Genomic DNA, 25,649 nt, shown 5'->3' with positions numbered 1-25,649 from the left:
CTTCATTCATTTTCAGGCCTCCTCAATATGCACCTTGTAGCCTGATAACATTTTCAGATACTCTTTTTGGAGTGACTCTCCCAGTAATATAGGTTGGATGTGAGGTCTGTGTATATCCAGGGATCTACTATCTTCATTAGCTCATATATCAGTACAGTTTCCACCCTGCTCCTGCTTCCTCTTCATACTTTTACTCCTTTCCTGCAGCTGGTTTTTGCTGCCCTCCCTGAAACTGTAGATACTTTCCACTATCTCCAAACTAAGGAGATCTGTATACAATCTCCTAACTTCTTCTATCGGTAACAGTGAGAGAAGTGATAGGTAGCATAGAGAGACTTGAGGATTTAGAACATTTTTGCCCAGCAGTTATCTAGATAAAAGACTTATAGAAACTCTTCAGTACCAAAAATGTACAATTTTTTTTTTTATGAAGACTGTAGACTGCTGAGGAAACAAACAAGAAAACAAAAATCTGTGCTAAGGTGTACAATACAATTCACTTCACAATAACATACTTTTCTTAAATCCTGTGAGGTGCTCAAGATAGTCACTTTTAATAGAAACATTAATTTACAACTTGATATAAAATCTGTTAATTTTTTAGCTGACGTGACAAATATTCACGTTCACTGCATTTATTAATATGAACACCAGAGGGCAGCATAGGCTAACACATCATTTCTATACGCAGCGGCAAGAAAAAGAGCATTGTAATATTTGTTATATTTTTGCTTGTCACCCCTTTATTTTACTTATAATTAACAAAAATAAAAAAACACGTTCAATCATTGCTATATTATGACGACAATATATGAGGGTTGTGATAACAGTTTTACTTTAAAGGAACCTGTCATGTCCAAAAAACTTTATTTACCTGCAGATATAGGGGTACTCGTCTGTTTATTCGGCAATCCCCGCATGTGTTGCGACTGTTGAGTAGACGCATGGACTCGAACATATTTTTCAAGCATGCCAAAGACATTCGGTTTTTAAGGTTGAAGGTAGAAAAGACATTCAATAAGTCCTTCGAATTAAACTTAGAATCTAACATTAAAACCTAAGATGAAAACAAAGAGAGCAAGTAGCCTGCCTGCAGTAAATAAATAGCAATAGTGCATGAAAATAACATAGGGTACTTAGTTAACATAATTTTGATTAAAAAAAATGTAAAAGCCATCCCACCGCGTCAAGGTGACCCTATTCGGGATGGTCCTAACCTCTTAGTAAGAAAACCTTAGCATGTGTCAAATTACAAAAATGTGAATAACAATATTATAATGAAATTTAGAGAAAAATAAATGTGCCATTACTGTTAATCTCTTTATCTATTCTGCCATGTAACTTGCCAAAAACTATATATTCACTCTGTGTGACTGCCAAGCTCTGTATCTTTACTCTGACATGGAACTGTCAAGCTCTGTATCCAGTGCCGGCTCCAGGTTTTCATGGGCCCTGGGTGAAAGAGTCTTTAACACATATCACGATTCATGATGCACAGATAATGCAGAGAAATATAGGTACAGTACAATGCCAGATTTCACTTCTTACGTTACATGAGTGATATCTATTGTAAACTCTACAATAGGTCATAAAGTGGACAGTATAGTCCTCCATACAGTATTATGGGCACCATATATTGCTCTATACAGAATAATGGACCCCATATAACGCTCCATACAATATAATGAGCCGCATATATTGCTCCATATAGTATTATGGGCCCCATATATTGCTCTATACAGAATAATAGACCCCATATAACGCTCCATACAGTATAATGGGCCCCACATGGCGCTCCATACACAACAATGAGCTGCATATATTGCTCCATACAGTATTATGGGCCCCATATAATGCTATATACAGAATAATGGACCCCATATAACGCTCCAAACAGTATAATGGACCCCACATAGCGCTCCATACACAACAATGAGCAGCATATATTGCTCCATACAGTATAATGGGCCCCACATAGCGCTCCATACACAACAATGAGCAGCATATATTGCTCCATACAGTATAATGGGCCCCACATAGCGCTCCATACACAACAATGAGCAGCATATATTGCTCCATACAGTATTATGGGCCCCATATATTGCTCTATACAGAATAATAGACCCCATATAACGCTCCATACAGTATAATGGGCCCCACATGGCGCTCCATACACAACAATGAGCTGCATATATTGCTCCATACAGTATTATGGGCCCCATATAATGCTATATACAGAATAATGGACCCCATAAAACGCTCCAAACAGTATAATGGACCCCACATAGCGCTCCATACACAACAATGAGCAGCATATATTGCTCCATACAGTATAATGGGCCCCACATAGCGCTCCATACACAACAATGAGCCGCATATATTGCTCCATACAGTATAATGGGCCCCACATAGCGCTCCATACACAATGTGCCGCATATATTGCTCCATAGAGTATAATGGGCCCCACATAGCGCTCCATACACAACAATGAGCCGCATATATTGCTCCATATGGAATAATGAGCCCCATATATTGCTCCATACAGTATATCATATGCCCCATACAATATAATAGGCCCCATATATTGCTCCATAAAGAATGAGCCAAATATATTGCTTCATCCAGTATAATGAGCCATGTATAATGTTCCAAACAGTATAATGAGCCCCATATATTGCTCCATACAGTAAAATTGGGGCCCATATAATGCTCCATACAGAATAATTAGTCCCACATATTGCCCCATACAGTAGAATGAGCCCCATATAATGCTCCATACAGAATAGGCCCCTTGTAATGCCCAGTACATCATGGGCCCCATGAAATGCTCCAGTATATGATGGGCCCCATATAATGCTCCATATATAATGGACCCCATATGGAGGTCCATACAGTGTAGGCCCCATATAATGCTCCATGCAGTATATGATGGGCCCCATATATGATGCTCCAGTGTATGATGGGCCACATATAATTCTCCATATATAAAGGGGCCCATATATGATGCTGCAGTGTATGATTGGCTACATATAATGGGCCCCATATATTGCTCCAAATATAAAAAAATTAAATACCTCTCCTCGCGGCCGCTGCTATCCTCCGGACCCCTCAGCGTCACCGTCTTCCGGCTTTCTGCACTGTGACTGTTCAGGGGCTTCTGCCTCTTTGTTGTTGTTTTTCCCTTTATATTTTCTCACACTGTAATATTGTGTATGTCACATGTTCACACCACACAATACACAAAAAAAAGTTGCACTCAGTAGTGCTAAAGCATGTCAATATGAAATACATGAAATATGAATAGCAATACTGCTTCTGGATACTAAGAAAAAATGAGACGCTTAGCACATAATTTGGCCAATTCATGCATGCCCAGCAACCAATGACAAGGTGGTCGCAAACCTGCTGGGTCCTACGTGTCTAGTGTGAATACTTCCCTAAGACTGAAGTCTGAATTCCTGGGTAGATGTGAATAACTCTCTTCAAAGCCTGGGTAGGTAGGACCCTGTTGCAATTAAAAATCCACAACAGTCTGAATGGTCAGAGAGCTAATATACAATACCAAAAAATGACTGTCACTTGCAAGCTAATGTGAACAGGTGCATACTAGGAGCAGCTACCTCCATATACAATAAACAAAAACAGGATTCTTGGTTGCTTACTGTAAAATCTGTTTCTCGGAGCCTTCATTGGGGGACACGGGAACCATGGGGTGTATGCTGCTGCCACTAGGAGGCTGACACTATGGACCAAAAAGGTTAGCTCCTTCTTTGCAGTGTACACCCCACCGACTGGCATTCTGAAACTCAGTTAGTGAGAAAGCAGTAGGAGAACAACGATAAAGTTGAAAGAACATAACCACAGATATAGAACTGTAAGCATGAAAACAATCATAGAACACAAAACAACGAGAAACTGAAAAATATGGGAGGGTGCTGTGTCCCCCAATGAAGGCTCTGAGAAACAGATTTTAGGGTAAGCAACCAAAAATTCTGTTTTCTCTATCGCCTCATTGGGGGACACAGGAACCATGGGACGTCCCAAAGCAGTCCCTGGGGAGGGAAAAAGAGACTTCCATCAGGTCAGAGGACTCACCACTGCTGCCTGCAAGATCCTTCTGCCTAGGCTGGCGTCCCCCGAAGCGTAGGTATGGACCTTGTAAAATTTGGTGAACGTGTAGATGGAAGACCAGGTTGCTGCTTTGCAAAGCTGTAGGGCGGAAGCCCTGTGGTGCACCGCCCAGGAGGCGCCAACTGCCCAGGTAGTGTGAGCCTTAACCCCAGGAGGGGGCACTCTGTTCTTGACCAGTAAGCCTCCAAAATTGCCGTTCTGATGCAGCGAGCAATTGTCGCCTTGGAAGCCGGCAGGCCTCTACGCGTGCCATCAGGAATGACGAAAAGCGAATCTGTCTTCCGAAAAGAGGCCATTGTAGCCAGGTAGACCCTCACCGCCCTGACGAGGTCTAGCTTGTTCAAAGAACGCTCCAGAGGATGAGTCGGAGCTGGACAAAAGGAAGGTAGGACGATGTCCTCGTTGAGGTGGAACTTGGAAACCACCTTTGGAAGGAAGGAAGGCGGAGGCCTCAGGACCACCTTGTCCTGGTGGATAACCAAGAAAGGAGGTCGACAAGACAGGGCTGCCAACTCTGAAACACGCCGAATAGAGGTGATGGCCACAAGAAAGGCCACCTTCCAAGAAAGAAATGACAGGGAAACCTCCCTGAGAGGCTCAAAGGGGGAACCCCTCAGGACCTCCAGAACAAGATTGAGATCCCATGAATCCACAGGAGCCCTGTACGGAGGAGCAGTATGTGCTACTCCCTGAAGGAAAGTCTTGACCTGTGGCCAAGAAGATAACGTCTTCTGGAAGAGGATGGAAAGCGCTGAAACCTGGCCCTTTAGGGAACTTAGGGCCAGACCCACATCCAGTCCTGCCTGAAGGAAGGCCAAAATAGAGGAAAGAGTAAAGGTCATAGGAGGAACATGGTTGGACTCACACTAACGAAAATAAGCCTTCCAGGTTCGATAGTAGATCCTAGCCTGGATCAGAGTGTGAATGACCTGATCTGAAAGCCCGGACGCTTTTAGAACTGCGGGCTCAACAGCCACACCGTCAAACTGAGTGACCGAGAATTCGGGTGGCAGATCGGACCCTGAGACAGCAGATCGGGTCTGTCTGGAAGCCTCCAGGGGGCATCCGCGAGAAGGTTGACGATGTCCGTGAACCAAGATCTCCTGGGCCAATCCAGGGCGATCAGAATGACCGACACCCCTTCCGCCTTGATCTTTTTCAACCGCAAAAAGCAAGGGAAGGGGTGGAAACAGATAGGAGAGCATGAACTGCGACCAAGGAATGGCCAAAGTATTGATGCCCACTGCGAGAGGGTCGCGGGACCTGGAGACGAACCGAGGGACCTTCATGTTCTTTCGGGACGCCGTGAAGTCCACACCCGGAGTCCCCCATCGAAGACAAATCTGACGGAAGACCTCCTCGCGGCTGAGGAAATCGGAGCCCAATTGTCCACACCGGGAATATGCACTGCGGATATCACCGCAACCGTTGCCTCTGCCCAAAGGAGGATGTTGAATACCTCGGCTAAGGCCTGAGAACTCCAAGTCCCCCCTGGTGGTTGACATATGCCACTGCTGTGGCATTGTCCGTCTGGATTCGAATTGGCAGACCCCTGAGAATCCTTTCCCAGTGAAGGGACACAAAGATGGCCCGAATCTCAAGGACATTGATCGGCAGAGATGACTCCTGCGCCGACCAACGACCCTGAACAGTCAGGTGACGAAACACCACACCTCAGCCGAGAAGACTGGCATCCGTCATCACCACCACCTGCCAGTGAACTGGAAGGAATGACCTGCCCTGGGAGATGAGAAGTGACGTCAGCCACCAGTTGAGGGACCGCTTGACCCGGGGAGAAAGCCGAATCGGGAGATCCAGGGAAAGTACAGACCTGTCCCACAGTGAGAGAATAGCCTACTGAAGAGGTCGTGAGTGAAATTGGGCGAAAGGAATGGCTTCCAATGTTGCAACCATCCTCCCCAGAACCTTCATGGCTGATCGGAAGGAGGGAAGCCGAGGACCTTGGAGCAAGTGAACTTCCCGACGAAGAAGGGTTCTCTTCTCTTCGGGAAGGAAAACTCTGGTCTCACGGGTGTCGAAGAGCATGACCAGAAATACGAGGCGCTGAGAAGGAACAAGGCAGGACTTCTTCTGGTTGACAAGCCACCTGAAACGGGATAGGTGTCGAGGACGATGGACAGAGTTTTGTGAGCCTGATAAAAGGACGGAGCCTTGATGAGAATGTCGTCGAGGTACGGAAAGAGTACCAGGCCTCTGATCCTCAAGATGGCTATCAGTGCTGCCATGATCTTCGTGATATCGTGATAACCCTGGGAGCGGTTGCGAAACCGAACGGCAGGGTGACAAACTGGAAATGCTCCTGATGTACTGCAAAACGCAGCAATCTGTGATGTCCCAGTAATATAGTGACATGGAGGTAGGGGTCCGGAATGTCTATGGAGCACAGAAATTCCTGAGCCTCCATAGAAGCGATTACTGAAAGAAGGGATTCCATCCTGAAGTGTCTCAGACGAACCCTCTTGTTCAGCAACTTGAAATCCAGAATGGGACGAACCTTGCCACCTTTTTTCGGTACCACAAACAGGTTCGAATAGAAACCTGTGAAACATTCTTTTTCTGGAACGGGAAAGATTACCCCGGATTTGAGGAGGGAAGCAATGGCTGCAAAGAAACCCAGAACTAGAGCGGGGTCTCTTGGAGGGCGGGATTCGAAGAAACGATCCCGGGGCCGTGAAATTAACTCTATTTTGTATCCTGAGGATACAACTTCCCTGACCCATGCGTCCTCCACTGAGGTGATCCAGACGTCCCTGAAGAAGAGGAGACGGCCGCCCAGCTTGGGAGATACGCTGGGGTCTTGTCACGAGTCATGCCGAGGTGGATCTTCCAGTCCTAGACCTGGAGGATCTACCTTGGGAGTAGCGGGAACGCCAGGAAGGAGTGGGTCTAAAGGACACCTTCTTCTTCACTTGACGTGCCTGTGACCTCTGCTGCTGGGAAAAGGAGTCTGAAGTCGCAAAACGACAAAAGGGCCGAAAGGAACTAAATTGCCGCCTAGGATGAGGCCGGCAAGGTTTGGACTGGGGAAGAAGGGAACTTGTGCCCCTGGTGGCGTCCTTCATAATTTGGTCCAGCTTGGAACCGAGAAGACGTGATCCCTGAAAAGGCAGACTGGTAAGGGACTTTTTAGATGACAAATCCGCCTGCCAGGCCTTGAGCCAAACGGTGTGACGGATGGCAACAACATTACTGGACGCCTGAGCAGCACAAGACATGGCGTCCAGGGAAGCGGAAACCAAATATTCCCCAGCATGGGAAATCTGTGTAGCAAGATCCGCCAGCTGTTCTGGTGGAGCTCCGGACAGGATGCCCCGACGGAGTTGATTGGCCCATTCGAAATAGACTTTGCAACCCAGGTGGAAGCAAAGGTCGGCCATAATGTAGACGCGGCCGCTTCGAAGGCCGACTTTGCAAAAGATTCTATGATTCTATCGTTGGACTCTTTCAGAGACGCTCCATCAGACAGCGGGAGGACTGTGTTGGTGGATAGTCTAGAAACTGGTGGATTCACAGAGGGAGAAGAAGTCCAGTTGGCGATGAGATCCGGAGAAAAGGGATATAAGATGCCAAGACATTTCCTCTTTGAAAGCGTCTGGTCGGATTCTCTCTTTCTCTGGCCAGAAGCTCATCAAATTCAGGATGAGGAGCGAAAACCTTAGGAGATGGTTTAGACCGTCTAAACGAAACAGCCTGACCTGCGGGTTCCGTAGAGGAATCTTTGATGCCACAGGTCTGATTGATCGCTCCAATGAGACTCTGAACCGTATCCCTCATGCTAGCGATTTGGTTAGAAGGAACAGATGATTGGCCTCGGGGAGACCAAAACATCCAACACCGCGGAGACACCATCACGTGTTTCTCAACGCAGTGATCCAGAACACTGCCCCCATCCCTTATGGGAAAGGTCTGGCTATTCACTGCTTGCGTCGAGAAACACGTGATGGTGTCTCCGCAGCTATCCTACATGCATTTGCATATTTCCCATAAGGGATGGGGGCAGTGTTCTGGATCACTGCGTTGAGAAACACGTGATGGTGTCTCCGCGGTGTTGGATGTTTTGGTCTCCCCGAGGCCAATCATCTGTTCCTTCACAGCCTTTTACTAGGCACTGCTCCTAATAGCCAGATTCCTACTCCACACTGATGAGGGGCAAACACCCCGAAACAGCTGTCTGTGGATGGATACCATGCTTGGCATAGGTGGTTTTCCTGTATTGGATGTTTTCCTTTATTGGATGCTGCCCTTCCCGTGGTTGTTCCTTCCCGGGGAAAGGTCTGGCTATTCACTGCTTGCGTCGAGAAACACGTGATGGTGTCTCCGCAGCTATCCTACATGCATTTGCATATTTCCCATAAGGGATGGGGGCAGTGTTCTGGATCACTGCTGTTATGACCCCAGTGGACAGGGTCTCAGAGGAACGTGTAAGTCTGCAAGATACAAAAATCCAGCTCATAGGGCTGTGGTAACTGGGTTGACCAAATAGCTACTCCTAACGCCAACACTAGAAGTAGCCGGGGATCATGCCTACGGTGATCGCTAGATGACTCGCGCCAGCCGGAGAATCTAACTACCCCTAGGAGAAGAAAACAAAGACCTCTCTTGCCTCCAGAGAAAGGGACCCCAAAGCAAGATACAAGCCCCCCACAAATAATAACGGTGAGGTAAGAGGAAATGACAAACACAGAAATGAACCAGGTTCAGCAAAGAGAGGCCAGCTTACTAATAGCAGAATATAGCAAGATAACTTATCTGGTCAACAAAAACCCTATAAAAATCCACGCTGGAGATTCAAGAACCCCCGAACCGTCTAACGGTCCGGGGGGAGAACACCAGCCCCCTAGAGCTTCCAGCAAAGGTCAGGATACAGATAGGAACAAGCTGGACAAAAATACCAAACAAAACAAAAGCAAAAAGCAAAGAAGCAGACTTAGCTTGAAAAACAGGAACCAGGATCAGAGGACAAGAGCACAACAGATTAGCTCTGATTTCAACGATGCCAGGCATTGAACTGAAGGTCCAGGGAGCTAATATAGCAACGCCCCTGAACTAACGGCCCAGGTGAGGATATAGAAAAAGACAGACGCTCCAGAGTCAAATAACTAATGACCACTAGAGGGAGCAAAAAGCAAAATCACAACAGTACCCCCCCCTTAGTGAGGGGTCACCGAACCCTCACCACGACCACCAGGGCGATCAGGATGAGCGGCGTGAAAGGCACGAACTAAATCGGCCGCATGAACATCAGAGGCGACCACCCAGGAATTATCTTCCTGACCATAGCCCTTCCACTTGACCAGGTACTGAAGCCTCCGCCTGGAGAGACGAGAATCCAAGATCTTCTCCACCACGTACTCCAACTCGCCCTCAACCAACACCGGAGCAGGAGGCTCAGCAGAAGGAACCACAGGCACAACGTACCGCCGCAACAAGGACCTATGAAACACGTTGTGGATAGCAAACGACACAGGAAGATCCAGGCGAAAGGATACAGGATTAAGAATTTCCAATATCTTGTAAGGACCAATAAAACGAGGTTTAAATTTGGGAGAGGAAACCTTCATAGGAACAAAGCGGGAAGAAAGCCACACCAAATCCCCAATACGTAGTCGGGGACGCACACCGCGGCGGCGGTTGGCAAAGCGCTGAGCCCTCTCCTGTGACAACTTCAAGTTGTCCACCACAAGATTCCAGATCCGCTGCAACCTATCCACCACAGAATCCACCCCAGGGCAGTCAGAAGGTTCCACATGACCCGAAGAAAAACGAGGGTGGAAACCAGAGTTGCAGAAAAACGGCGAAACCAAGGTGGCGGAACTAGCCCGATTATTAAGGGCAAACTCAGCTAACGGCAAGAAGGTCACCCAATCGTCCTGATCAGCAGAGACAAAACACCTCAAATAAGCCTCCAAAGTCTGATTAGTTCGCTCCGTCTGTCCATTAGTCTGAGGATGGAAAGCAGACGAAAACGACAAGTCAATGCCCATCCTACTACAAAAGGATCGCCAGAATCTGGAAACGAACTGGGATCCTCTGTCTGACACAATATTCTCAGGGATGCCGTGCAAACGAACCACGTTCTGGAAAAACACAGGAACCAGATCGGAAGAGGAAGGCAGCTTAGGCAAAGGAACCAAATGGACCATCTTGGAGAAGCGATCACATATCACCCAGATAACAGACATGCCCTGAGACACCGGAAGATCAGAAATGAAATCCATGGAGATATGTGTCCAAGGTCTCTTAGGGACAGGCAAGGGCAAGAGCAACCCGCTGGCACGAGAACAGCAAGGCTTAGCTCGAGCACAAGTCCCACAGGACTGTACAAATGACCGCACATCCCTAGACAAGGAAGGCCACCAAAAGGATCTGGCCACCAGATCTCTGGTGCCAAAAATTCCTGGGTGACCTGCCAACACCGAGGAATGAACCTCGGAAATGACTCTGCTGGTCCACTTATCAGGCACAAACAGTCTGTCAGGTGGACAAGAATCAGGCCTATCAGCCTGAAATCTCTGCAACACACGTCGCAGATCTGGAGAAATAGCTGACAAGATAATACCATCCTTAAGAATACCAACAGGTTCAGCGACTCCAGGAGCATCAGGCACAAAGCTCCTGGAAAGAGCATCGGCCTTCACATTCTTTGAACCTGGTAAATACGAGACAACAAAGTCAAAACGGGAGAAAAACAATGACCAGCGGGCCTGTCTAGGATTCAGGCGTTTAGCAGACTCGAGATACATCAGATTTTTGTGATCAGTCAAGACCACCACACGATGCTTAGCACCCTCGAGCCAATGACGCCACTCCTCAAATGCCCATTTCATGGCCAACAACTCCCGATTGCCCACATCATAATTTCGCTCCGCAGGCGAAAACTTCCTAGAGAAAAAGGCGCAAGGTCTCATAACAGAGCAACCAGGGCCTCTCTGCGACAAAACGGCCCCTGCTCCAATCTCTGAAGCATCCACCTCAACTTGAAAGGGAAGCGAGACATCAGGCTGGCACAAAACAGGCGCCGAAGTAAACCGACGTTTCAACTCCTGGAAAGCCTCCACGGCAGCAGGAGCCCAATTAACCACATCGGAGCCCTTCTTGGTCATATCCGTCAAAGGTTTCACAATGCTAGAAAAGTTAGCGATAAAACGACGGTAGAAGTTAGCGAAACCCAAGAACTTCTGAAGACTCTTAACTGACGAGGGCTGAGTCCAATCAAGAATAGCTCGGACCTTGACTGGGTCCATCTCCACAGCAGAAGGGGAAAAAATGAACCCCAAAAAGGGAACCTTCTGTACACCAAAAAGACACTTTGAGCCCTTGACAAACAAAGAATTTTCACGCAAAATTTTAAAGACCATCCTGACCTGCTCCACATGCGAGTCCCAATTATCAGAAAAAAACAGAATATCATCCAGATAAACGATCAGAAATTTATCCAGATAGTTCCGGAAAATGTCATGCATAAAGGACTGAAAAACTGAAGGGGCATTAGAGAGCCCAAAAGGCATCACCAAGTACTCAAAATGACCTTCGGGCGTATTGAATGCGGTTTTCCATTCATCCCCTTGCTTAATGCGCACAAGGTTGTACGCACCACGAAGGTCTATCTTGGTAAACCACTTGGCACCTTTAATCCGGGCAAACAAGTCAGACAACAGCGGCAAAGGATACTGAAATTTGACAGTGATCTTATTTAAAAGCCGATAGTCAATACAAGGCCTCAAAGATCCGTCCTTTTTAGCCACAAAAAAGAATCCCGCACCAAGAGGGGAAGAAGACGGACGGATGTGTCCTTTCTCCAGAGACTCCTTGATATATGAACGCATAGCGGTATGTTCAGGTATCGACAGATTAAACAGTCTTCCCTTAGGAAATTTACTGCCTGGAATCAAATCTATTGCACAGTCACATTCCCTATGAGGAGGCAATGCACTGGACCTGGACTCGCTAAAGACATCCTGATAATCAGACAAGTACTCCGGAACTTCCGAAGGCGTAGAAGAAGCAATAGACACAGGCAGGGAATCCTCATGAATACCACGACAGCCCCAACTAGACACTGACATAGCCTTCCAGTCAAGGACTGGATTATGGGTCTGTAACCATGGCAGCCCCAAAACAACCAAATCATGCATTTTATGTAGAACGAGAAAACGTATCACCTCGCGGTGTTCAGGAGTCATGCACATGGTAACCTGTGTCCAATACTGCGGCTTATTTTCTGCCAATGGCGTAGCATCAATACCCCTAAGAGGGATAGGATTTTCTAATGGTTCAAGAATAAAACCACAGCGCTTAGCAAATGAGAGATCCATAAGACTCAGGGCAGCACCTGAATCTACAAACGCCATGACAGGATAAGATGACAGTGAGCAAATCAAAGTTACAGACAGAATAAACTTAGCAAAAAGAAAAGAAGCCAGCACTGCTGAAGGTCAAAACGCAATTTCCAAAGTGCATATGCACATAATAAATTCTGACTGTATTTCAAATATGAGATATTTAGCAAATAATTGATCAATTCTTTGAGCCACCCCGCCACTTCACGGCAATCTCATAATGGGGCAGTCCTAACTCTACGTTTTTTATTACATTGTGCCATTACGGCCTCCTAAATGTATTGAGAGTGAGAAAAAAAAAAAGGACAAACCACATTATATAACATTACATGACAAACTGTACCTGGAGCATTGACAGAATCACTCCCTTAGTGCCAGGAAGGCGAGCGCGGATAGAGGCCGATCAGGTCCTGTGCTGACATATCAGATCTGGCCCCCACACTGCCAACCCAACACCAAAGTTAAAGGATGAAACTGGCTGAGGCACAGCTGCCTAATTAACTAGAGCCTGAGGCAGGGCAGGGCTGCTGTGTGTGTATGTGCACAGCAGCCTATCAATCATAGTGAACCCAGACAGAATGGCGCATATGACCTAGCGTGCGCGGCAACAGTGGTGGTCAGCCACATACCAATACAGAAGCAAAAAGAAAAGAAGCCAGCACTGCTGAAGGTCAAAACGCAATTTCCAAAGTGCATATGCACATAATAAATTCTGACTGTATTTCAAATATGAGATATTTAGCAAATAATTGATCAATTCTTTGAGCCACCCCGCCACTTCACGGCAATCTCATAATGGGGCAGTCCTAACTCTACGTTTTTTATTACATTGTGCCATTACGGCCTCCTAAATGTATTGAGAGTGAGAAAAAAAAAAAGGACAAACCACATTATATAACATTACATGACAAACTGTACCTGGAGCATTGACAGAATCACTCCCTTAGTGCCAGGAAGGCGAGCGCGGATAGAGGCCGATCAGGTCCTGTGCTGACATATCAGATCTGGCCCCCACACTGCCAACCCAACACCAAAGTTAAAGGATGAAACTGGCTGAGGCACAGCTGCCTAATTAACTAGAGCCTGAGGCAGGGCAGGGCTGCTGTGTGTGTATGTGCACAGCAGCCTATCAATCATAGTGAACCCAGACAGAATGGCGCATATGACCTAGCGTGCGCGGCAACAGTGGTGGTCAGCCACATACCAATACAGAAGCAAAAAGAAAAGAAGCCAGCACTGCTGAAGGTCAAAACGCAATTTCCAAAGTGCATATGCACATAATAAATTCTGACTGTATTTCAAATATGAGATATTTAGCAAATAATTGATCAATTCTTTGAGCCACCCCGCCACTTCACGGCAATCTCATAATGGGGCAGTCCTAACTCTACGTTTTTTATTACATTGTGCCATTACGGCCTCCTAAATGTATTGAGAGTGAGAAAAAAAAAAAGGACAAACCACATTATATAACATTACATGACAAACTGTACCTGGAGCATTGACAGAATCACTCCCTTAGTGCCAGGAAGGCGAGCGCGGATAGAGGCCGATCAGGTCCTGTGCTGACATATCAGATCTGGCCCCCACACTGCCAACCCAACACCAAAGTTAAAGGATGAAACTGGCTGAGGCACAGCTGCCTAATTAACTAGAGCCTGAGGCAGGGCAGGGCTGCTGTGTGTGTATGTGCACAGCAGCCTATCAATCATAGTGAACCCAGACAGAATGGCGCATATGACCTAGCGTGCGCGGCAACAGTGGTGGTCAGCCACATACCAATACAGAAGCAAAAAGAAAAGAAGCCAGCACTGCTGAAGGTCAAAACGCAATTTCCAAAGTGCATATGCACATAATAAATTCTGACTGTATTTCAAATATGAGATATTTAGCAAATAATTGATCAATTCTTTGAGCCACCCCGCCACTTCACGGCAATCTCATAATGGGGCAGTCCTAACTCTACGTTTTTTATTACATTGTGCCATTACGGCCTCCTAAATGTATTGAGAGTGAGAAAAAAAAAAAGGACAAACCACATTATATAACATTACATGACAAACTGTACCTGGAGCATTGACAGAATCACTCCCTTAGTGCCAGGAAGGCGAGCGCGGATAGAGGCCGATCAGGTCCTGTGCTGACATATCAGATCTGGCCCCCACACTGCCAACCCAACACCAAAGTTAAAGGATGAAACTGGCTGAGGCACAGCTGCCTAATTAACTAGAGCCTGAGGCAGGGCAGGGCTGCTGTGTGTGTATGTGCACAGCAGCCTATCAATCATAGTGAACCCAGACAGAATGGCGCATATGACCTAGCGTGCGCGGCAACAGTGGTGGTCAGCCACATACCAATACAGAAGCAAAAAGAAAAGAAGCCAGCACTGCTGAAGGTCAAAACGCAATTTCCAAAGTGCATATGCACATAATAAATTCTGACTGTATTTCAAATATGAGATATTTAGCAAATAATTGATCAATTCTTTGAGCCACCCCGCCACTTCACGGCAATCTCATAATGGGGCAGTCCTAACTCTACATTTTTTATTACATTGTGCCATTACGGCCTCCTAAATGTATTGAGAGTGAGAAAAAAAAAAAGGGACAAACCACATTATATAACATTACATGACAAACTGTACCTGGAGCATTGACAGAATCACTCCCTTAGTGCCAGGAAGGCGAGCGCGGATAGAGGCCGATCAGGTCCTGTGCTGACATATCAGATCTGGCCCCCACACTGCCAACCCAACACCAAAGTTAAAGGATGAAACTGGCTGAGGCACAGCTGCCTAATTAACTAGAGCCTGAGGCAGGGCAGGGCTGCTGTGTGTGTATGTGCACAGCAGCCTATCAATCATAGTGAACCCAGACAGAATGGCGCATATGACCTAGCGTGCGCGGCAACAGTGGTGGTCAGCCACATACCAATACAGAAGCAAAAAGAAAAGAAGCCAGCACTGCTGAAGGTCAAAACGCAATTTCCAAAGTGCATATGCACATAATAAATTCTGACTGTATTTCAAATATGAGATATTTAGCAAATAATTGATCAATTCTTTGAGCCACCCCGCCACTTCACGGCAATCTCATAATGGGGCAGTCCTAATATGACTTAGAATAAACTTAGGATGCAAATTACCAACGGTGACAGGACTAACAACCTTAGATATACGTTTAGAGCATGCTGAGATAACATGTGTAGAATCACCACAGTAGTAGCACAAGCCATTCCGGCGTCTATGAATTTTCCTCTCATTTCTAGTCAGGATTCTATCACATTGCATCAAATCAGGTGTCCGTTCAGACAACACCATGAGGGAATTTGCGGTTTTTCTATCACATTGCATCACATCAGGTGTCTGTTCAGACAACAACATGAGGGAATTTGCGGTTTTGCGCTCCCGCAACCGCCGGTCAATTTGAATAGCCAGGGACATGGTATCATTCAGACCTGTGGGAATGGGAAAACCCACCATAACATTCTTAATGGCCTCAGAAAGGCCATTTCTAAAATTAGCGGCCAGTGCACACTCGTTCCAATGTGTCAGCACGGACCATTTCCGAAATTTTTGGCAATACACCTCAGCCTCGTCCTGGCCCTGAGACATAGCCAGCAAGGCTTTCTCTGCCTGAATCTCAAGATTGGGTTCCTCATAAAGTAAACCGAGCGCCAGAAAAAACGCATCAATATCAGCCAATGCTGGATCTCCTGGCGCCAACGAAAAAGCCCAATCCTGAGGGTCACCCCGTAAGAATGAAATAACAATTTTTACTTGTTGAGCAGAGTCTCCAGACGAACAAGGTTTCAGGGACAAAAATAATTTACAATTATTCCTGAAATTCCTAAACTTAAATCGGTCTCCTGAAAACAGTTCAGGAATCGGAATCTTGGGTTCAGACCTAGGATTTCTGGTAACATAATCTTGTATACCCTGCACACGAGCGGCAAGCTGGTCCACACTTGTAATCAAGGTCTGGACATTCATGTCTGCAGCAAGCTTAAGCCACTCTGAGGTAAAGGGGAAAAGGAAAAAAAAAAAAAAAATGAGAGAGGAAAAAAAAAACTCAAAATTTTTTTTCTTATAATCCCACTTCTGCAATGCATTAAACATTTAATACTGGCCTGGCATACTGTTATGACCCCAGTGGACAGGGTCTCAGAGGAACGTGTAAGTCTGCAAGATACAAAAATCCAGCTCATAGGGCTGTGGTAACTGGGTTGACCAAATAGCTACTCCTAACGCCAACACTAGAAGTAGCCGGGGATCATGCCTACGGTGATCGCTAGATGACTCGCGCCAGCCGGAGAATCTAACTACCCCTAGGAGAAGAAAACAAAGACCTCTCTTGCCTCCAGAGAAAGGGACCCCAAAGCAAGATACAAGCCCCCCACAAATAATAACGGTGAGGTAAGAGGAAATGACAAACACAGAAATGAACCAGGTTCAGCAAAGAGAGGCCAGCTTACTAATAGCAGAATATAGCAAGATAACTTATCTGGTCAACAAAAACCCTATAAAAATCCACGCTGGAGATTCAAGAACCCCCGAACCGTCTAACGGTCCGGGGGGAGAACACCAGCCCCCTAGAGCTTCCAGCAAAGGTCAGGATACAGATAGGAACAAGCTGGACAAAAATACCAAACAAAACAAAAGCAAAAAGCAAAGAAGCAGACTTAGCTTGAAAAACAGGAACCAGGATCAGAGGACAAGAGCACAACAGATTAGCTCTGATTTCAACGATGCCAGGCATTGAACTGAAGGTCCAGGGAGCTAATATAGCAATGCCCCTGAACTAACGGCCCAGGTGAGGATATAGAAAAAGACAGACGCTCCAGAGTCAAATAACTAATGACCACTAGAGGGAGCAAAAAGCAAAATCACAACACACTGCGTTGAGAAACACGTGATGGTGTCTCTGCGGTGTTGGATGTTTTGGTCTCCCCGAGGCCAATCATCTGTTCCTTCACAGCCTTTTACTAGGCACTGCTCCTAATAGCCAGATTCCTACTCCACACTGATGAGGGGCAAACACCCCGAAACAGCTGTCTGTGGATGGATACCATGCTTGGCATAGGTGGTTTTCCTGTATTGGATGTTTTCCTTTATTGGATGCTGCCCTTCCCGTGGTTGTTCCTTCCCGGGGAAAGGTCTGGCTATTCACTGCTTGCGTCGAGAAACACGTGATGGTGTCTCCGCAGCTGTCCTACATGCATTTGCATATTTCCCATAAGGGATGGGGGCAGTGTTCTGGATCACTGCGTTGAGAAACACGTGATGGTGTCTCCGTGGTGTTGGATGTTTTGGTCTCCCCGAGGCCAATCATCTGTTCCTTCACAGCCTTTTACTAGGCACTGCTCCTAATAGCCAGATTCCTACTCCACACTGATGAGGGGCAAACACCCCGAAACAGCTGTCTGTGGATGGATACCATGCTTGGCATAGGTGGTTTTCCTGTATTGGATGTTTTCCTTTATTGGATGCTGCCCTTCCCGTGGTTGTTCCTTCCCGGGGAAAGGTCTGGCTATTCACTGCTTGCGTCGAGAAACACGTGATGGTGTCTCCGCAGCTATCCTACATGCATTTGCATATTTCCCATAAGGGATGGGGGCAGTGTTCTGGATCACTGCGTTGAGAAACACGTGATGGTGTCTCCGTGGTGTTGGATGTTTTGGTCTCCCCGAGGCCAATCATCTGTTCCTTCACAGCCTTTTACTAGGCACTGCTCCTAATAGCCAGATTCCTACTCCACACTGATGAGGGGCAAACACCCCGAAACAGCTGTCTGTGGATGGATACCATGCTTGGCATAGGTGGTTTTCCTGTATTGGATGTTTTCCTTTATTGGATGCTGCCCTTCCCGTGGTTGTTTCTTCCCGGGGAAAGGTCTGGCTATTCACTGCTTGCGTCGAGAAACACGTGATGGTGTCTCCGCAGCTATCCTACAAGCGATTTGGTTAGAGTCCAGCTCCAAATTAACCTCCAAAGGTGCATCAGAGAACGCCTCGCCTGACTCAGGGGAGGAGGACCAAGGGGAAGCCGATCTCAGAGAAGGGCCCTGGGGCGAGATGGAACGGGAAGAGGACTCAGAAAGGCGTTCCTGTCTGGATCTTTTGCGGCCTATAGTGGAAGTTTCAGACGGAGCTTCCTGCGACCCGCTGGCTACTGCGGAAGTCTGCAGGGGCAACCGATTGAGCACGGACACAAGGGTCTGGGACAACCGTGATATATCCGCTACCGATTGTGACAGAGAGGAAGCCCAACCTGGGGTGGAGGCTTTACTCACAAGCGGAGCAGCAGGGGGATCCTGGGCGGTGGGCATAATGGGGTTGCTGCAGGCCTGACAGAGGGGAGAGGACTGACCTGAGGGAAGCTTGCAGTTACAAGACGAACACACAAAGTGTTTGACTAAGGCAGAGGAAGTAGAGGAAGAAGTAGGAGGACGAGAGCGACCTCCCTTAAAATTAGACATGATGAACAGGCCCCTGAGTGGAATGCCAGAAGGTTAGGGGACAGGAGGGCAGAGGAGAGTGTCAGTTTGCATTGCAGAGCTACTCACGGCAGACGGAGCAGTTTCCAGATGGAAGTGCACGGCTAGGAAGATGCTCCTCAGGAACGATAGCCCTTCAGGCAGGAAACAGGCAGTCAGGGAAGACTTCTGGGACACCCTCGTTGTCCGGAACTTGCTGCAGGCCTCACAGAACAGCGAGAAGATGGCGACCACAAGGGAGACGAGGACGCCAGGATTCACGTGCTTGGAGTGGGAGGAGAAAGGCGTTCGTGACGCCAAAATAAATTCCTGCAGCGGCACAGAGAGGGTGGGTGGAGCTAACCACCTGGTCAGGAGCACAGAGATGGCGCCGGTGGGCGGAGGTCGCCGAGATGATAATCGGGCGGGAGAAAAGCCCGCCCGAGGGAAAAGGAATTGGGCGGAGTCGCGGAGCCGGAAGTAGGTCCGGGCAGAAGCTGGTGCCTAAATTAGAGGCCGGGGACTGCCGGAGAGAGGCGCGGAACCAGAACCAGCGGACAGTGTGGCCGCTGGGAAAAGAAGCAGCGCGGCTACCTGCAAAGGCCGCCGCGCAAGAACCAGAAGACAGTGCGGCCGCCAGCCGCCGGGAAAAGAAGTAGCGCGGCTACCTGTTAAAGCCGCCGCAGCAAAGACCCCCGCCCCGTGCGAACTGCCGATGGGCAACGAGGAGGGGAAGCGACGACCAGGCCAAGGTAGCCTGGAAAAACACTGCGCCCCCTTGTAAAATAGAACTCCAGAGGGACCCCTTATTGAAGTCAAAGTAGAGGGACTTGTCCAATTCTCAATACTTTCCTAATCTGGGACAGGTGAGGGTAAATGAAATACTCACCTCAAACATCCCACGCCATCCATTACTAACCTCAATCCGGGGAAGGTATCAGACGTCCAGGGAGCTGGTGATGGACGTCCTCGTCTCCGCAACCGACAGGCTCTGGTGGGCAAGTGGGTGGGGGACGGAGCTAGAGCCGGTCTTCTAAGCACGTTTGTGTGCTAGGGGTCTTGGCCCTGCTGTCGAATCTATGAGGATACGGGGTGGCAGTACACGCCGTACTCATAGTCCATATTGTGGGATTACAATTGTAACTGTTCACACTGTATCCCTCCGGAAAACCTGGAAGAAAAACGACGCACATTGAGGTAGATATGGGTCTAATGAAAGACCCGTGTCCACCTCCTACTGACACTAAGCTAAAACTGAGTTTCAGAATGCCAGTCGGTGGGGTGTACACTGCAGAGGAGGAGCTAACTTTTTTTGTGCATAGTGTCAGCCTCCTAGTGGCAGCAGCATACACCCCATGGTTCCTGTGTCCCCCAATGAGGCGATAGAGAAAAAAGTTGCACTCAGTAGTGCTAAAGTATGTCAATATGAAATATATGAAATATGAACAGCAATACTGCTTCTGGATACTTCGTTGGTTGCTGGTCATGCATGAACTGGCCAAATTATGTGCTAAGCGTCCCATTTTGTTCTTAGTATCCAGAAGCAGTAATTCATATTTCATATATTTCATATTGACATGCTTTAGCACTACAGAGTGCAACTTTTTTTGTTCATTGTATATGGCGGTAGCTGCTCCTAGTATGTACCTGCTCACATTAGCTTGGAATACCAGTCAGTCTTTTGTCATTTGTATATCACACCACAGAATGCAACGTCACGTGCAAGTGTAGTCACGTGGCTCGTACTTGAGCTCTTGACGGCCTTCACCTACATCAGACCATGTCTCCATTTACCTCGGACAGGGCCAGTTTTCTAGGAAATAACCCATCATTATGCAAAAGGAAATAAATGAGAAGCCGGAGAAAAGCCACATAACCGAGAAGAACACACAAACTCCATGAAGATGTCTTTGGATGAACTCTATGGCCACGATTCTGAAGGTCAATAATAAAGGCTCATTTACACAAGCCGAACCGTGGCCATAAAAGGCTACATAGAAGGCAATAGCGCTCATTTAACAGCCTGATTAGACAGGCCAATCCGATGAACACAGAGCGATCATTAATAGGTCATTCAGCTCACATATGATGTCATTGTTCTCAGCAGGACATCACTTTTTACACCGGATTATGTGCTGCCGAGAACGATTATTATTTACGCAAGCTCAAAGCGGTTGTCTGAAGGCCAAAGTAGTTTGGATTCTAAATCCCTAACAATTTAGTGTTATAATCTAAACTATTTTCTAATATACAGTTAGGTTCATATACACTCACCGGCCACTTTATTAGGTACACCATGCTAGTAACGGGTTGGACCCCTTTTGCCTTCAGAACTGCCTCAATTCTTCGTGGCATAGATTCAACAAGGTGCTGGAAGCATTCCTCAGAGATTTTGGTCCATATTGACATGATGGCATCACACAGTTGCCGCAGATTTGTCGGCTGCACATCCCAAAGATGCTCCATACAAGGCAGGATGGATCCATGCTTTCCTGTTGTTTACGCCAAATTCTGACCCTACCATCCGAATGTCGCAGCAGAAATCGAGACTCATCAGACCAAGCAACGTTTTTCCAATCTTCTACTGTCCAATTTCGATGAGCTTGTACAAATTGTAGCCTCAGTTTCCTGTTCTTAGCTGAAAGGAGTGGTACCCGGTGTGGTCTTCTGCTGCTGTAGCCCATCTGCCTTAAAGTTCGACGCACTGTGCGTTCAGAGATGCTCTTAGGCCTACCTTGGTTGTAACGGGTGGCGATTTGAGTCACTGTTGCCTTTCTATCAGCTCGAACCAGTCTGCCCATTCTCCTCTGACCTCTGGCATCAACAAGGCATTTCCGCCCACAGAACTGCCGCTCACTGGATTTTTTTTCTTTTTCGGACCATTCTCTGTAAACCCTAGAGATGGTTGTGCGTGAAAATCCCAGTAGATCAGCAGTTTCTGAAATACTCAGACCAGCCCTTCTGGCACCAACAACCATGCCACGTTCAAAGGCACTCAAATCACCTTTCTTCCCCATACTGATGCTCGGTTTGAACTGCAGGAGATTGTCTTGACCATGTCTACATGCCTAAATGCACTGAGTTGCGCCATGTGATTGGCTGATTAGAAATTAAGTGTTAACAAGAAGTTGGACAGGTGTACCTAATAAAGTGGCCAGTGAGTGTATATTTGGACAGAGACAACATTTTTCTAATTTTGGTTATAGACATTACCACAATGAATTTTAAACAAAACAATTCAGATGCAGTTGAAGTTCAGACTTTCAGCTTTCATTTGATGGTATCCACAATAAAATTGGATGAAGGGTTTAGGAGTTTCAGCTCCTTAACATGTGCGACCCTGTTTTTAAAGGGACCAAAAGTAATTGGACAATTGACTCCAAGGCTATTTCATGAACAGGTGTGGGCAATCCCTTCGTTATGTCATTCTCAATTAAGCAGATAAAAGGCCTGGAGTTGATTTGAGATGTGGTGCTTGCATTTGGAAGGTTTTGCTGTGAAGTAAACATGCGGTCAAAGGAGCTCTCCATGCAAGTGAAACAAGCCATCCTTAAGCTGCGAAAACAGAAAAAAACAAGCCGAGAAATTGCTACAATATTAGGAGTGGCAAAATCTACAGTTTGGTACATCCTGAGAAAGAAAGAAAGCACTGGTGAACTCATCAATGCAAAAAGACCGGGGCACCCACGGAAGACAACAGTGGTGGAGGATAGAAGAATAATCTCCATGGTGAAGAGAAACCCCTTCACAACAGCCAACCAAGTGAACAACATTCTCCAGGAGGTCGGCGTATCAATATCCAAATCTACCATAAAGAGAAGACTGCATGAAAGTAAATACAGAGGGTTCACTGCACGGTGCAAGCCACTCATAAGAATCAAGAATAAAAAGGCTAGACTGGACTTTGCTATAAAACATCTAAAAAAGCCAGCACAGTTCTGGAAGAACATTCTTTGGACAGATGAAACCAAGATCAACCTCTACCAGAATGATGGAAAGAGAAAAGTATGGTGAAGGCGTGGTACAGCTCATGATCCAAAGCATACCACATCATCTGTAAAACACGGCGGAGGCAGTGTGATGGCTTGGGCATGCATGGCTGCCAGTGGCACTGGGTCACTAGTGTTTATTGATGATGTCACACAGGACAGAAGCAGCCGAATGAATTCTGAGGTATTCAGAGCCATACTGTGTGCTCAGATCCAGCCAAATGCAGCCAAACTGATTGGTCGTTGTTTCATCCTACAGATAGACAATGACCCAAAACATGAAGCCAAAGCAACCCAGGAGTTAATTAAATCAAAGATGTGGAATATTCTTGAATGGCCAAGTCAGTCACCTGATCTCAACCCAATTGAGCATGCATTTCACTTGTTAAAGACTAAACTTCAGACAGAAAGGCCCACAAACAAACAGCAACTGAAAACCACCGCAGTGAAGGCCTGATAGAGCATCAAAAAGGAGGAAACACAGCGTCTGGTGATGTCCATGAGTTCAAGACTTCAGGCAGTCATTGCCAGCCAAGGGTTTTCAACCAAGTACTAAAAATGAACATTTTATTTAAAATTATTGAATCTGTCCAATTACTTTTGGTCCTTTTAAAAACAGGGTGGCACATGTTAAGGAGCTGAAACTCTTAAACCCTTCATCCGATTTTAATGTGGATACCCTCAAATGAAAGCTGAAAGTCTGAACTTCAACTGCATCTGAATTGTTTTGTTTAAAATTCATTGTGGTATTGTCTATAACCAAAACTAGAAAAATGTTGTCTCTGTCCAAATATATATGGACCTAACTGTATTTGCATTAAAAATTCCCTGTCGTTCCCTAACTACAGTACACTAACTGCTTTTCTATTTTTTCCACTATTTCCTTTTTAATGGCACTTCGTTTGAGAAAACAACTGCGGTCACTGCCGCAGTTCTTGCCCCTTCCCTGATAAGAAGTGTCATTGGTGATACTCGTTTCAGGAGGTGGGCTAGTCCCTACACGATGTGTCCTCTGCGGTGTGCACAATGACTGTGCGCTCTGTTGCCGACTCAGAGCAGAAGTAACGAGACGGCACCAGAGCATGTTGTCAGAATACCCAGTGTGCAGATAACATTGACATCAATTGGGGGCAGCGCTGGTCTCACGGTGCAGAGGCGAGTTCACAGCAGTTCACTGGGAGAATTTCACTGCAGTGAATTTGAACTGCGGTGAACTTGCCTCTGCACCGTGAGACTTTTTCTCGCAGTGCTAGCGGGGATCTCATCAAGGTCACTGCAGTTCATTTGCCGGCTGGGAACGCATTCTCAGTGACCAGCATTAATCTCGATGTCACCACTAGTCACTGATGCTGCACTCGCAACAGCTCATTCCTCAGTGGTTCTCAGCCTGGAACGGTCACATCTTGGCACTATCCAAGTTGAAAACTATTTATCTCCCAGATATGGATTATGGCGTGGGACAAAACATCAGACAGGTGAGGGATATTGTTGTTTTTTATTTTATTACAGGAGACGAGGGCTTCAGTGGAATTAGGCATTTGATGAGTATAACTGTGTGTGTTGTTTTTAAATAAAAATGGAAAACTGTGACTTTATTCTGGCTCTCATTATTTACCATATAACTATAGGATTAGTAATGGATAGGTGTCTTATAGACGCCTCTCCATTAGTAATCCGTGGGCTTGATGTCACCGGACAATACAAAGGTGACATCAACCCCACTCATTTGACAGTATGGGAACCGCGGTTGTCTATCAGTGATGATGTTCCTGCCGATCAGCATCAGTGTTTGCTGCGCTGTCTTGCACACCTGGTGTTTGGTGGGACAAACCTGAACAGTAACACGGATTTCCTGGTGAAGTCTGTGTTCGGTGTCCATGCCTGAACAGTTGATGTTCAGTACGGACACGGAATTTTACTGTTCAGGTTCACCAATCTCTAGTAGCAAGTGCTTCTTGTTTTGCTTCAGACACAGTATGTCTGTAATGTATTCCACCAAATCTATGCACATTACTAGGAAATAAAGTTTGCATTCATACCGGTTTGTCTTCTTGTGCAGCATGTCTTCTTGTGCTGGTCTCCTTGGGAAGAATCCTACATCACAGCTGCTTCAGGGCTCAAAGGACACTGCAAAGAAAAACTGCAAATGAAAAAAGGAGGGGCGTATTCACACAAAGGCTTTATGTATTCTCAGTTTCGTAAATTAGCACCTGCTATTGTTTGGCTTCTGCTGCACGAACACAACCAACTGCACAGCCGCAGCACATTCTTCATTACACAGAATATTAACCCTCACGTGGGGGGAGTATATTAGGTATTACCTCCCTTAAATCCTATCGAGCAGGGATATCCAACCTTTTGGCATCTCTGGGCCACATCGGAAGACGGAGAGTTGTCTTGAACAGCATATTAAATGCACAAACAGTAACGAAAGCTGATAAAAAAAAACATGTCCGTGCATAATTTTTGGGATTTCTACCTCCACACATAGGATCATTATGTGAGGACATTTTTTGCCTAATTATGCAGCGGTCAGTTCAGTGTTTTAAAATTGTTGAGAAAGTCTCGAGATTGTAATCACTAATATTATTATTTATTATGTATATTGCCGTCCATTATTACACAGTGCCCTTGTTAAGAAAAATAACAAGAATACGCTATGTAAAGCACAAGAATATACATAACAGCAGAGGAAG

General features: G+C 46.5%; 1 long non-coding RNA gene across 1 annotated transcript; it reads right to left on the bottom strand.

Annotated features, from left to right (window-relative positions):
• Nucleotides 1-826: 826 nt before the first annotated feature.
• On the bottom strand, nt 827-25,157 carry LOC143782938 (uncharacterized). Its single transcript, XR_013217069.1, has 3 exons — nt 24,993-25,157; nt 3,075-3,198; nt 827-1,057 (listed from the first exon to the last, which is right to left on the bottom strand). It is a non-coding gene; the product is annotated as an uncharacterized LOC143782938 (long non-coding RNA).
• Between the last annotated feature and the right edge of the window lie 492 nt (nt 25,158-25,649).

This window comes from Ranitomeya variabilis, chromosome 6 (assembly GCF_051348905.1).
Source record: "Ranitomeya variabilis isolate aRanVar5 chromosome 6, aRanVar5.hap1, whole genome shotgun sequence".
NCBI lineage: Eukaryota > Metazoa > Chordata > Amphibia > Anura > Dendrobatidae > Ranitomeya > Ranitomeya variabilis.
The sequence above is the reverse complement of the archived record's forward strand: the minus strand, read 5'-3'. Positions and strand labels throughout refer to the sequence as shown.